General features: G+C 39.1%; 1 pseudogene; it reads right to left on the bottom strand.

Moving 5' to 3' along the window:
• Window positions 1-714: 714 nt before the first annotated feature.
• LOC119526931 lies at window positions 715-1,336 on the bottom strand (annotated as a pseudogene).
• Window positions 1,337-11,698: the final 10,362 nt, after the last annotated feature.

Genomic DNA, 11,698 nt, shown 5'->3' with positions numbered 1-11,698 from the left:
TCTAGATTAAGATATCAACAAGATGATACCTTCACTGGAGAATGGCCAATGGCGTCAGGAACACCTCTGTCAGCTGGGAAGTCACATGGCATCTGCTGGTCCTTTGCACCCAGATTGTGTTTCAAAATGGCTTTCTCCAAAATGTCTCTGGGCTTCTGTCTCCACTCCTCTCTCTCAGCTCCTGTGCATCTAAGCGTCTGGTGGTCCTCTCTTATCTTGTCTCTCTCAGTGCATTCTTGCTTGTTCTCCCATTCTTGCTTGTTACTCTAAGCATCTGCTAATCCTCTCTTAGCTTCTCTGGAGCAAACTGGGCTAGCATCTCCAAACATCTCCAAGCATCTCTAAGCATCAGCAAGCATCAGTGTCTGTGTCAGCTCTTAGCTTCTCTCCAAATGTCTCTATCAGCTTCTCTTGGAGGTGTTTTGTCTTCTCTGCTATGTGAACTCTCTGAAGGATTCTAGTGATCTAATTAAGACCCACCATGAATGGGCAAGACCACACCTCCATGGAAATAATATCAGAGTTCTCAGTATAATCAGAGTTCTCACCCACAGTTGAGTGGGTCACATCTCCATGGAAACATTGAATCAAAAGGTTCCACCCCATGAGACTGGGTTAAAAGATCATGGCTCTTCTGGGATCCATAACAGTTTCAATCTGGCACAGGTGTCTACTTTAAGCCCATGGTCAGAAGTGACAGGATCTGGTACTCAGTTAATTCTTGACATCTTTTTTGTCATCATTTTCTGAGGGTTAGGAATACCATATCACCCTTTCTCATAGAAAGCTATGACAATCAATGGGCTCTTGACATTGGCTTCCTTGGCAGAGATCAGATCAGCCTTATCAGAGTTTTTCCATTTTATCAGGAACATGAGTTCACTGGATTCTGTAGCTCCAATAATCTGCTCTGGCTCCAAACCCTGGGCAAAGCCTCATGGCTTTTCTGACTTTTCTTTTACTTTGGTTTACTCTACTCTCCCTTATTTTCAGGATCAGCATCAGCTTTGTGTTTGCCTCCCTCTGACTTACTTGTCTCATGTGCCATTTTCTATGAGTGTAGAAACTCAGCAATGAAGCAAAGGCAGTTCATATTCTCTTCTGGCTCTCATGTGCTGTCCTCATCTGAGAAACCCTTCCACTTCAGGAGGTACTCCACTTTGACCTTTACCACTTGAAGGTCGAGAACTTTTTCCACCACATATACCTCTTCCTCTAGTACCTCTTCCACTTTTTTCTTGTTTTGCTTTTTCCCCAATGTGCTCACCAACTTTCTGGTGTAAAGAATGATGCTGCTCAGAGCCTGAGGGGAAGTGGTGCTGCGCTGCTGGTGCATTGCATCAAGCCCACGAGGGAATGGCGCTCAGAAAAGCAATGAGCCAGGTGGCCATGGGTGAACCCCTCACTGAGGCAGCATACTACAAGGCCCCAGTCAGCAGCCCTCCCCTCTCTGTTCTTTTTAAATTCAGTTTTTTTTTGCTCCTCAGATTGGATAACTTCAAATGTCTTAAGTTTATTGGTCCTTTCTTTTCCTTGCTCAAATCTTTTGTCAGAATCCTCTATTGAATTTTTCGTGTCAGTTATTGTACTTTTCAGCTTCAGAAGTTCTATTTTGATCCAGTTATCATTTTGTTTTTTATGGATTGTGATTTTGGTGCCATGGCTGTTTTCCTAACCCAAGGTCACAATAATTTTCTCCTATGTTTTCTTCCAGAAATTTAATTTTTTAGATTTTGCAATTAGCTTATAAAGATTTGGGATTAATTTTTTTACATAGTGTGTACAAAATTTTTTTCCTCATCTGGTTATCCAGTTGTTGTTCCTACACCAGTTGTGTAAAAGGTGATCATTTTTCGAAAATCAGTTGCATTGTCTTTTCACATTTGTTAAAAATTGGTTGTCAGCATATGTATGCGTTTATTTTCAGACTCCTTATTCTATTCCATTTGTCCTTTTACCTGTGTTTATGCCAATACCATACTGTCTTAATTACTATAGCCTTGTTCTTGAAATTAGGTAATGTTAGCTCCCCAGCTTTGATCTTATTTTTAAAGTTGTTTTGGCTATTTTAAGTTCTTTACATTTCATATGAATTTTAGGTATCAGTTTGTGGATTTCTACAGAAATTCCTGCTGGGATTTTGGTTACAGTTGTACTGAATCTATAGATCATTTTGAGTAAAAATGATATTTTTTAAAAATTCAGGTTTACTGCGATATATTCACATATAGCATACAATCATCCAAACTGTACAAGAAATGACATTTTAACAATATTTAATGTTCTGATCTATGTAAAAAATCACATACCTCCATTGTACTGGTTTGAAACTGTTATGTACCCCAGAAAATGCCATGTTCTTTTTATCCATTCTTGTGGCTGCAGCCCTGTTGTGGGTGGGAAATTTTGATTAGGTTGTTTCTATGGAGATGTGACCCTGCCCATTCAAGGTGGGTCTGAATCCTTTACTGGAGTCTTAAGAAAGCTCATGGAGAGAGAGAGCTTAGACAGAAACATCACGAGAGAAACAAGCAAGGACCCATAGGAGCTGAAAGAGAAGCACCCAGAGACATTTGGAGATAGCCACTGAAACCAGAACCAGGAGAGAAGGACCACCAGATGTCACCATGTAAATTCCGATGTGACAGAGGAACCCCAGATGCCAGCAGCCTTTCCTCAGAGAAGGTATCTTCCTCTTAGTGCCTTAATATAGACATTTTCATGGTCTTACAACTGTAAAATTGTAAACTAATAAATCCCCTTGGAAAAAACCAACCCATTTCTGGTATATTGCATTCTGGCACCTTAGGTAAACCGAAACATCTATTTATTTAAGTGTTATTTAATTTTTCTCAACAGTGTTTTGTAGTTTTCAGAGTACAGGTTTTTTACATCTTCTGTCAGATTTATTCCCAAACATATCATTTTTTTTGATGTTATTATAAATGGTATCTTTTTTAAATTTCAATTTTTGATTGTAAAATTCACTTTAAAACACTAGTATATAGAAATACAGTTGACTTTTGTTTACTGATCTTGTATCCTGCAACTTTGTTAAACTCATTCACTTGTTGTCGTAACTTTTAAAAAATGGATTTCATCAGATTTTTTACATGTGACATCATGCATTCTAGAATAAAGATTGTTTTAATTCCTCTTATCTAATCTGGGTGAATTTTATTTTTCTCTCCTGATTGCACTGTCTAGAAGTTCTGGAACAATATTGTAAAGCATTGGTGACAGAAGAAATCACTGTCTTATTTCTGATTTTAAGAGGAAAGCTTTTAGTCTTTCACCATTAGGTATATTAGCTGTAGGTTTTTTGGTAGATGTCCTTTTTCAAGTTTAGTAAGTCCCCTTCTATTCCTAAATTACTGAGAGTTTTTATCAAGAAGGGGTGTTGGATTTTGTTAAATTGTTTGTATGTATCTATCGAGATGATCATGCACTTTTTCTTCTTTTAGTTTGTTTATATGGTTGATTTGTTAACGTTGACTGATTTTTGAATGTTAAACCAATCCTACATTCCAGGGATAAACCTCTCTTGGTCCTGATGTGTTAGCCTTTTAATATAATTTTGGATTTGATTTGTTGAAATTTTGTTTAGATATTTTGTATCTGAGTTCAAGAGGGTGTTAGTTTTTAGTTGTTTTGTAATATCTTTGGTTTTGGTATCTCAATGCTGGCTTCATAGAATGAGTTTGAAAATATTCTGTACTCGTAAATTTATTGGAAGAGACTGTGTAGAGTTGGCATTATTTCATCTTCAAATGTCTAGTAGAATTCACCAGTAGAGCCATTGGGCCTGGAGTTTTCTTTGTGGGAGGTGTTTAACTGTTTAACTACAGTTTCAATTTTTAAAATAGGTATAAAATGGTATCTTTATTCTACAAGTGTTGGCTTCACAGAACAATCATGCATAAAATACAGGCTTCCCATACACCACCCCACTGACTACAACTTGCTTTGGTGTGGAATATTTGTTTCAATTGATGATAGCACATTTTTTTTTCTTTTTAAAATAGCAATGTTATAAATTACTCAGTTAACACAGGATAACTACATTAACAAATCCACTGTAGTCAGCGGTTATAATCCCCCTGTATTTTTGCTCTTTCCTCAGTCTTCAGGGATTTTGGATGATGTCCCCTCAGGCTGCTTCAAGCTGAGAAGGGATGTATATACTATGGGGCAGAGGAATGGAATTATTTTGCTTTCCATTGAGAATACTCCTTGCTTATTTTTTGTTAGTTGTCCAGGGAAGGCCAAAAGAACTGGAGAGTGGGAATTGACTGCCTACATCCTGGTTTTAGGGCTAAGCTGGCATAGGCACAATCCAGAGGCTTTAAGTCTCTGAGAAATAATCTTAACAGGTAAATTGAAAATTATAGGTTCAAGTAAGAGAAGTAGAAGAATCATGCTAATGATGTTAATTAGTGAATATAAGAATGTTATATTGGAGAAATAGCTTTTCATAGATTTCCAGATACAGCCCACCAAGGGGATATTGATTTCATTAGACTTGTGGATTGTCTGTATTGTCTGTATTGTCTGGATGTCCCTAGAGCCCTCGGGAGCAATTTTTTTTTTAATTTTATTTTTTATCACATTTTAAAAATTGTGATTGTTTACATACCATACAATTATCCAAAGATCCAAAGTGTAGAATCAGTTGCCCCCAGTATCATCATACAGCTGTTCATCCATCATATTTAATTTTTTTTTCAATTTTTAGAACATTTTCATTACTTCAGAAAAGAAAGACCAAAAAAAAAAAGGAGACTCCAATTTTCCCATACCCCTAACCACCCACCCTCCATTGTTGACTCATAGTATTGGTGTAGTACATTTGTTAGTTTATGAAAGAACATTGAAATACTACTAACTGTAGTATGTAGTTTGCAATAGGTATATATTATTTTCCTATATGCCCCTCTATTATTATCTTCTAGTTGTAGTGTAATACATTTTTTCTGGTTCATGAAAGAGATTTCTAATGTTTGTATGTTAAATCACTGACATTGCCCACCATAAGGTTCACTGTTTTATACATTTCCATCTTTTAACCTCCAACTTTCCTTTTGGTGACATACGTGACTCTGAGCTTCCCCTTTCCACCACATTCATGCACCATTAAGCACTGTTAGTTCTTCTCACAATGTGCTACTGTCACCTCTGTTCATTTCCAAACATTTAATTTCAACCCAGTTGAACATTCTGCTTATAATAAGCAATTGCTCCCCATTCTTTAGCCTCTTTCTATATCCTGGTATCTTATGTTTCATGTCTATGAGTTTACATATTATAATTAGTTCCTATCAATGAGCCTTTGCAATATTTGTCCTTATGTGTCTGGCTTATTCCATTCAGTATATTGCCTTCAAGCTTTCTTCATCAACCCATTTTTTTTAAGATGTTTTTTTTTCAAACACCGTACGTTCCATCCTAAGTAGACAGTTGATGGTTCCCTGTATAGTCACTTATTTATGTGTTCACCACCCTCACCATTATCTACAGAAGGACACCTCCATTTCTTCCACAAAGCAGGAGGAAGAGTCAGAGAAGGTAGAGAGGCAAAAGAAAAAGAAAAAAGAAAAAAAACATGATACCTAGGAAGCAGTAAAAGGAAAGATAACATTAAAGTATAACAAAGAGTCAGACAACATTATCAATGCCAAGAATCCCATACCCCTCCCTTATGCCCCTTTCTTATATGCATTTAGTCTCAGTATATTGCCTTTGTTAAATTAAAGAAAGTTTAATACGATGTTTCTGTTCATTATAGTCTCAAGTTTACATTGATTGTATTTTTCCCCCAGTACCTCCCTATTTTTAACATCTTGCATGGTTGACATTCATTTGTTGTCCCTCATGAAAAAACATATTTGTATATTTTATCACAATTGTTGAACACTCTAAGTTTCACTGAGTTAGTTACACAGTCCCAGTCTTTATCTTTCCTCTTTTCTTCTGGTGTCCCACATGCTCCTAACCTTCCTCTTTCAGCCATACTCACAGTCATCTTTGTTCAGTGTACTTACATTGCTGTGCTATCATCACCCAAAATTGTGTTCCAAACCTCTCACTCCTGTCTTTTCCTATCTGTCTGTAGTGCTCCCATTAGTATTTCCTGTAGAGCAGGTATCTTGTTCACAAACTCCCTCATTGCCTGTTTGTCAGAGAATATTTTAAACTCTCCCTCATATTTGAAAGACAGTTTTGCTGGATATAAGATTCTTGGTTGGTGGTTTTTGTCTTTCAGTATCTTAAATATATCACCCCACTTCCTTCTTGCCTTCCTGGTTTCTGCTGAGAAATCCACACATAGTCTTATTAAGGTTCCTTTGTATATGATGGATCGTTTTTCTCTTGCTGCTTTCAGGATTCTCTCTTTGTCTGTTTGATAATCTGATTATTAATTGTCTTGGTGTAGGCCTATTCAGATCTTTTCTGTTTGGGGTACATTTGTGCTTCTTGGATCTGTAATTTTATGTCTTTCATTAGCTATGGGGAATTTTCATTGACTATTTCCTCTATTATTGCTTCTGCCCCCTTTCCCTTCTCTTCTCCTTCTGGGACACCCATGACACATACATTCTTGCATTTTGTTTTGTTCTTAATTTCCTGGAGACGTTGCTCATATTTTTCAGGTGTCTTGTTCTCCAGGTCCTGAGTGTTTTCTTCTGCCTCTTGAGATCTGATGTTGTATGTTTTCATTGTGTCTTTCATCTCTTGTGTTGTGCCTTTCATTTCCATAGATTCTGTCAGTTGCTTTTTTTTGAACTTTCGATTTCTGCCTTATGTATGCCTGGTGTTTTCTTTATAGCCTTTATCTCTTTTGCCGTATCTTCTCTAAACTTTTTGAATTGATTTAGCATTAGTTGTTTAAATTCCTGTATCTCATTTGAAGTGTAAGTTTGTTTCTTTTACTGGGCCATAACTTCATTTTTCTTAGTGTAGGTTGTAATTTTCTAATGTTTATGCATCTGGTTTCCTTGGTTACCCCAATCAGGTTTTCCCAGACCAGAACAGGTTCAGGTCCCAGAAGGAATAGTCAGTATTTGTTTTCCCTGATGGTGTGTCTTAGAGGATTGACACACTGTGCTTTTCTTCCCAGCAGGTGGCATGCCTCAGCCTGTCACTCCAGACTGGTTTAAGGAGTTGTGGCCCATGGCTTTTTTCCCTCAGGCTCTGGGGTCTGGTTCTGAATGGAACACGGGTAGTAGAGCTTGGCACAGCCTTCTTTCTCTTAAGGAAGATATGCCTCCTAGAGAGAGGTCAGTTTCATATAGAAAGATTCTTGGGGGAGAACGTAAGATGGCGGCTAGGTGAGACAGGGTAAAATAACACCTCCGTGAAAAATACTAGATAAAAACCAGAAGGTGACCCAGAATACCGGTTTCAGTGATGCACCAGCTGAACAGGGTCTGCTAGAACCACAGGGGTCGTACACTTGGTGAAAATGGGAGTCTGCATTCTGAAATGAGTGAGTAAGCCAGGTGAAAGACCCACAGCTGTGCTGCAGTGTGGGGAAGCCGGGGGTTGGCATTTGGAGACAGACTGGTTCTTTTTTTTAAAAAAAAAAAAAAAGGGAAAAACCCAGGAGCGGCTGCAGTTGCGACAGTGGAAACTGCACAGTGAAGCACCACAGTAGCAGTCTAAGCCGGCCTCTCGGTGTCTGGCACGGAGGATAGCCCGCTGCAGATTCCCTCAAGGCCAGGGGAACGGAGGGGAAAGCCGGAAGGAGAAAGAAACCCCGCTGCTTGCAGCCACTCCCTGGCGGGCTGGAGATACTCCTGCCTGGGGCCGTGCCCACAGCCCAGAGCCGCACCAGTAGTCCTGGAGCTGGGAAGGAGGAACTGTGCGAGGAGAGGGGGGGTGGAGATGCCCCGTTTTGCCATCTTTGCATCAGGCTGAGAGCACCCCTGCATGGCCCGGCATCCTGGGGCTTCCCTTGAAGGATGGCATGCACTTGTGATGTAGCATAGCCTTCCCTCAGCAGAGGTCCTGGAAGATCACAGCTGAGAAGGGGAGCCCTCTCGGAAAACCCAGGGACACTACGTCAATGCCGGTGGTTTGTGGATCAGCATCAGAGAGGATCGGGAGCAGAACTGAAATAAAGGCTTAGACTCTTGCAACAGCCTTGAATCTCTGGGAACAACTGGGAGGTTTGAGTACTAAACCTGACCTGCCTCCCTAGCCACCCAGCCACATGCCCCACATTCAGGGCAGATGGCTCCAGCAACACACCCAAACTGAGTCAACCAACTGAACCCCACAAGAATCATTTCCCCACACAACGCGGGGACAAGGTTGAAGAGAACTGACTTGAATGGTATAGGTGACTCGCAGATGCCATCTACTGGTTAGTTAGAGCAAATGTACGCCACCAACTTGTGTTTCTGAAAAATTAGATTGGTATCTTTTTTTTTTTTACAACTTGAAAGAACCCTATCAAGCAAAGCAAATGCCAAGAGGCCAAAAACAACAGAAAATCTTAATACATATGATAAAACCAGACGATATGGAGAACCCAAATCCAAACACACAAATCAAAATATCAGAAGAGACACAGTACTTGGCACAATTAATCAAAGAACTACAATGAGGAATGAAAACATGGCAAAGGATTTAAAGGACATCAAGAAGACCATGGCCCAGGATAGAAGCAACATAAAGAAGACCCTAGAAGAGCATAAAGAAGACATTGCAAGAGTAAATAAAGAAATAGAAGATCTTATGGAAATAAAAGAAACTGCTGGCCAAATTAAAAAGACTCTGGATACTCACAATACAAGAGTAGAGGAAGTTGAACAACGTCTCAGTGTCCTAGAAGCCCACAGAACAGAAAATGAAAGAACAAAAGAAAGAATGGAGAAAAAATTCAAAAAAATCAAAGTGGATCTCAGGGATATGATAGATAAAATAAAATGTCCAAACTTAAGACCCATTGGTGTCCCAGAAGGGGAAGAGAAGGGTAAAGGTCTAGAAAGAGTATTCAAAGAAATTGTTGGGGAAAACTTCCCCAACCTTCTACACAATATAAATACACAAAGCATAAATACCCAGCGAACTCCAAATAGAGTAAATCCAAATAAACCCACTCTGAGACATATTCTGATCAGACTCTCAAATACTGAAGAGAAGGAGCAAGTTCTGAAAGCAGCAAGAGAAAAGCAATTCACCACATACAAAGGAAACAACATTAGACTAAGTTGTCACTACTCAGCGGCCACCATGGAGGTGAGAAGGCAGTGGCATGACATATTTAAAATTCTGAGAGAGAAAAATTTCCAACCAAGGTTACTTTATCCAGCAACACTCTCCTTCAAATTTGAGGGAGAGCTTAAATTTTTCACAGACAAACAAATGCTGAGAGAGTTTGCCAATAAAAGACCTGCCCTACTTCAGATATTAAAGGGAGCCCTACTGACAGAGAAACAAAGGAAGGAGAAAGAGATACAGAGAATTTTAACAGACAGATATAGAACCTTACATCCCAAATCACCAGGAACTCATTTTTCTCTAGTGATCACGGATCTTTCTCCAGAAGGGACCATAAGCTGGGACATAAAACAAGCCTCAAGAAATTAAAAAAAAAAAAATTGAATATATTCAAAGCACATTCTCCAACCACAATGGAATACAAATAGAAGACAATAATTTTTGAATTGTGACTCCAATATTTACTTCCTACATGATATAAAATACACAAACTCTAATGACAAATCAGTGGTTTTGAACTCAACATAAAATATGTAATTTTAGACAACTATATAAAGGTGGGGAAATGGAGGAGTATAGGCACATAGTTTATATGTCCTATTGAAGTGAAGGTGGTACCAAAGAAAAACAAGATTGTTAAGGATTTAAGAAGTTAATTTTAAGCCCCACAGTAAACACAAATTATCAGAGAATATGACCATAGAGATGAAAAGTAGAATATGGGTTAAGAGAAATGGGGGAAGGGGCAATGGGGAGTGAAGAAATGAGTGTAGGGTTGCTATTTGAGGTGAAGGGAAATTTCTAGTAATGGATGGTGGGTAAGAGCATTACAACATTCTAAATGTGATTAATCCCACTAATGGAATGCTAGGGAGGGGGTGGAATGGGAAGATTTAGGCTGTATATATGTTTCCACAATTAAAAAAATAATTAAATAAAAAAGTCTAAATAGATGACAATTGAATGCCAAGGATGAACCTGTATGGGATCGGAGGATGGAAGACAGGAGGCTCAAAGGGACACAGCTGAGGCATAAGGAAAAGGAAATACAGAATGTAAGCTTTGTATCATTGTTGAATCTCTTGTACTTCTTAGCTGTGCTTAATGGGATTGCATAAAAGAATGTTCTTGTTCATGGGAAGTGTATATGTGAATTATAGTATTTTTTCAAGGATGTGTGCAGGTAGCTGTCATATTCAGAAGACAGAGCAACAGATGATGGATGATAGGGAGGGAGGGAGGGAAAGAAATAGTGATGTGACAGCATTTTAAAGTTGGTGGATTGGGCTATCGGGGGAGGGGGGTCAGGGCATGCTGGAGTTCTCTGTATGGGGTTTGTATTATTTTTGCAACTGTTCCTATAACTTTGAATTTATTTCAAAATAAAAAAAAATTTCATGGAATAAAAAAGATTCTTTGTTTCTCTGAATCTGCTATGTCCACCCTTGTCTTGGTGAGAGTGCTGCAAGTTTAAAATGGCTGAGGCTTTCCCTACTGCAGAGCACAGCGAGCTGAAAATGGCTGAGGCTTTCTCCACTGAGCTGCCCAGGTTGACAGAGAGAGAAAGGAACAGAAAGCCCCCTTTTAGGGTCAGTCTGCAGCCCCCAGATTCACCTGTCGGCCAGAGATAGCACCTGATCCTTTGGGCACCCCATCTCAAGATAGATCCATCCCCTGACTCTCCAAGGTTGGTCGTCACCAAAAGCCTCTGTCTGCTTGTTGGGGATTCATAGTTTATATTGAGCAGTTAACATTAAAACCCCAGTTGGAGCTGGGCTGAGGTATATTTGCTTGTTTAGAGAGTGCTGCTCTCTATCACAGTGAGGTTTTGCAGGTCAGGCTGCCATGAGGGAGGGGCTCTCGGCTCGGGTCTGCAGTTTTTACTTATGGATTTTATGCTATGATCTTGGGCATTTCTCCCAATCCAGATTGTTGCACTGTGTGTGGACAGTCACGGTCATCTCCCAGCAGTTATTCCAGATCTTTTACTAGTTGTTCCTGGTTGTTTATAATTTCTCTGGGGGGACTAACTAACTTCCACTCCTCTCTATGCTGCCATCTTCTCTCTCACCCATCCCTCGGGAGCACTTTTAAAAAAAATTTAATGCCATTTTATTGAGATATATTCACATACCAGATACTCATCCAAAATGTACAATCAATAGTTCACAGTATCATCATACAGTTGGACACTCATCACCACAATGAATCCTTGAATATTTTCATTACTTTGAAAAAATTAAAAACAAGAATAAAAATAAAAACACCCCAAACATCCCATACTCCTTATCTCCCACCATTATTTATTTATTTTTGTCTTTGTTTTCTTACTCATCTGTCCATACAGTGGATAAAGGGGGTGTCAGTCACAAGGTTTTCACAATTACACAGTCATACCTTAAGAGCCATATAGTTATATAATCATCTTCATGAATCAAGGCTACTGGATTACTGTTCAACCGTTTCAGGTGCT

Source organism: Choloepus didactylus, chromosome 1 (genome assembly GCF_015220235.1).
Source record: "Choloepus didactylus isolate mChoDid1 chromosome 1, mChoDid1.pri, whole genome shotgun sequence".
Lineage (NCBI taxonomy): Eukaryota > Metazoa > Chordata > Mammalia > Pilosa > Megalonychidae > Choloepus > Choloepus didactylus.
Note: the sequence above shows the minus strand (reverse complement) of the source record. Positions and strands in the feature narration are given on the sequence as shown.